This window comes from Bos taurus, chromosome 15 (assembly GCF_002263795.3).
Source record: "Bos taurus isolate L1 Dominette 01449 registration number 42190680 breed Hereford chromosome 15, ARS-UCD2.0, whole genome shotgun sequence".
Taxonomy (NCBI): Eukaryota; Metazoa; Chordata; class Mammalia; order Artiodactyla; family Bovidae; genus Bos; species Bos taurus.
In genome coordinates this window covers 83,118,467-83,122,235 of record NC_037342.1, presented here as the reverse complement: position 1 = coordinate 83,122,235, position 3,769 = coordinate 83,118,467, and positions in this window count along the sequence as shown.

Here is a 3,769-nt window from a genome sequence, read left to right as displayed (position 1 = left end):
TCCAGGGAACATTAATAGACAAGAGCTCACCCAAAAGTCTCCATACCTACACTGAAACCAAGCTCCACCAAAGAGCCAACAAGTTCTAGTGCAAGATATACAATGCTAATTCTCCAGCAAAGCAGGAACACAGCCCTGAGCATTAAAAGACAGGCTGCCTAAAGCCATGCCAAACCCATCAGATCAGATCAGTAGCTCAGTCATGTCCGACTCTTTGCAACCCCATGAACCGCAGCACGCCAGGCCTCCCTGTCCATCACCAACTCCCGGAGCTCACAGAGACTCACGTCCATCGAGTCTGTGATGCCATCCAACCATCTCATCCTCTGTCATCCCCTTCTCCTCTTGCCCCCAATCCCTCCCAGCATCAGAGTCTTTTCCAATGAGTCGACTCTTTGCATCAGGTGGCCAAAGTACTGGAGTTTCAGCTTCAGCATCATTCCCTCCAAAGAAATCCCAGGGCTGATCTCCTTCAGAATGGACTGGTTGGATCTCCTTGCAGTCCAAGGGACTCTCAAGAGTCTTCTCCAACACCACAGTTCAAAAGCATCAATTCTTTGGCGCTCAGCTTTCTTCACAGTCCAACTCTCACATCCATACATGACCACTGGAAAAACCATAGCCTTGACTAGACGAAACTTTGTTGGCAAAGTAATGTCTCTGCTTTTGAATATGCTGTCTAGGTTGATCATAACTTTCCTTCCAAGGAGTAAGCATCTTTTAATTTCATGGCTGCAATCACCATCTGCAGTGATTTTGGAGCCCAGAAAAATAAAGTCTGACACTGTTTCCACTGTTTCCCCATCTATTTCCCATGAAGTGATGGAACCGGATGCATGATCTTCGTTTTCTGAATGTTGAGCTTTAGGCCAACTTTTTCACTCTCCACTTTCACTTTCATCAAGAGGCTTTTTAGTTCCTCTTTACTTTCTGCCATAAGGGTGGTGTCATCTGCATATCTGAGGTTGATATTTCTCCCAGCAATCTTGATTCCAGCTTGTGTTTCTTCCAGTCCAGCATTTCTCATGATGTACTCTGCATATAAGTTAAATAAACAGGGTGACAATATACAGCCTTGACGTACTCCTTTTCCTATTTGGGACCAGTCTGTTGTTCCATGCCAAACCCACAGGTACCCCAAAACACACTACTGGACATTTCATTGCACTCCAGAGAAAAGAGATCCAGCTCTACCCACTAGAACGCAGACACAATGCTCCCCAACCAGGAAACCTTGACAAGCCACTAGTCCAACCCCACCCACAGGGAGCAGACTCCACAATAAAGTGGAACCACAAACTTCCACCCTACAGAAAGGGCACGCTTTCTGTAATCTAAACAGCAATCTAAACAAACACAGCAATGAAAAGGCAGAGAAATATTCAGCCAGTAAAAAGGAACGTGATAAAGACCCACCAAATCAAACAAAAGAGAAGGAGATAGGGAGTCTACCCAAAAAAAGAATTCAGAATAATGATAGTAAAGATGATCCAAAATCATGAAAACAAAATGGAGTTACATAAAAATAGACTAGAGACAAGGATTGAGAAGATGAAAGAAATGTTTAACAAGGACTTAGAGGAAATCAGTCAGTTCAGTCACTCAGTCATGTCTGACTCTTTGTGACCCCATGAATTGCAGCTTGCCAGGCCTCCCTGTCCATCACCAACTCCCGGAGTTCACCCAAACTCACGTCCATCGAGTCAGTGATGCCATCCAGCCATCTCATCCTCTGTCGTCCTCTTCTCCTCCTGCCCCAATCCCTTCCAGCATCAGAGTCTTTTCCAATGAGCCAACTCTTTGCATGAGGTGGCCAAAGTATTGGAGTTTCAGCTTCAGCATCAGTCCTTCCAATGAGCACCCAGGACTGGTTTCCTTTAGAATGGACTGGTTGGATCTCCTTGCAGTCCAAGGGACTCTCAAGAGTCTTCTCCAACACCACAGCTCAAAAGCATCAATTCTTCAGGGCTCAGCTTTCTTTATAGTCCAACTCTCACATCCATACATGACCACTGGAAAAACCATAGCCTTGACTAGACGGACCCTTGTTGGAAAAATTATGAATTTTACCTGACAGTAGTATCTGAAATGTTGATTCAAGATGATTAGTAGATCCATGAAATATAGGTTCACAATGTCTGTGCCTTCTGGGATGCCGAAGTCGAAGGGCTATAGGCCATTTGAATAATTCTATTAAAATGTCTGTCTTTCACATTGAAAAAGAGTTTTCTCTTATAAGCACTTAGTACTTCCAGGACAAAATGTGGTTAGTAAGAGTTAACAACATATCAGGTACTATCTTCATGGCAATTCTTAGAAATTCTAAATCCTGTCCTATATATGTTCCATGTTATAACTGAAGGGCTTTTTCCTCTGGCTGGGCTAGGATTGATAACATGAGTAGCTACTGAGTGTTCCTGGCAAAACTGTTTTCCCTGAGAGAATAATGAGAAACAGTAAGACAAATTATAACCCTAATCACCACAAATTCATGATCACAAAGACAATTCTAAATGAATCTGCATGGATACCTGGTACACAGCGTGTGGTGTACATCACTGGTGTACTGAACCTTTGCTTTTTTGTGCCTTGGAAAGCATTGATAGTACTAAGTCAAAAGACGACTCACTTGCTTGGTATTCCTGGAGGGGGCTCCAAGGATGGTGCTTCCGGTGGTGCTGTGTTCTTCTGTCTGCCTGGCCCTTGGGCGTTTTCCCCAGTTGTTTCATTATCACTTTCTATGTCTTCTTCCCCAAAGGTGAATGGATCATTTCTAAAAAAGAGGAAAAAAACTAGGCTGGTATATATTTCACTGTTTCTTTTTATGATGACTGGAAATGCGAGAATAGAAACTAAATTATACAGGTCTGAGTTGTACGGGGAGGAATGCCAAATCAAGTAGCTTACACAGAAATGGAAGTTCGTTGTTTCACGAAAACACAAGGAAAAGTTTCTAACAGAATGTTAATTAGGATTGCCCATCATCCCAGAATTAGTTACTGTGACCCAAAGCTGAGACCAAAGAAGCATCAAATACCAGAAACTCTTAAAAAGCTGCTGAACCAGCTTTGTCATCTCCAATCATCTCACACATAGTCTATAGAGAATGATTAGAGAGATAAGGTTTTGAGTTCCTAGAATATGGTGAGCAAGTAAGGAAGACATTTCCCTTCTTTATGAAGCCAAGTAAGGGTGTTTTAAAAGAATCCCTTAAACACTGAAAATTTCTACACTAAAGACTGTCACCTCACTCCCAATGTAAATAGACTGTTTGGTGTATTTTCCATGCATGCCTATTTAGTATGGAGGAAGAGAGAACTTAAGAGACAAGAATTTTTTTTCAGATGGTAATTTTAAAAAGTTTTTATTTTATTGAAGCATGGTTGATTTACAATGTTGTATTAGTTTCGGGTGTACGGGAAAGTGATTCAGTTTATATTTATTATACACTCTTTCTCAGATTCTTTTCCCTGTAGGTCACTGCAAAGTTTTAAATATGTATACATCCTTATATATATCCCTTCGTTGTACAAGGGGCTTCCTTGGTGGCTCAAACGGTAAGGATGCTGCCTGCAGTGTGGGACACCAGGGTTCATTCCCTGGTCAGGAAGATCCCCTGGAGAAGGAAATGGCAACCCGCCCCAGGATTCTTGCCTGGAGAATCCCGTGGACAGAGGAGCCTGGTGGCCTACAGTCCACGCGGTCACAGTCAGTAGGTCCTAGCTGGTTGTCTATACCAGAAAATGGGACCTCATCAGACACCCAATCG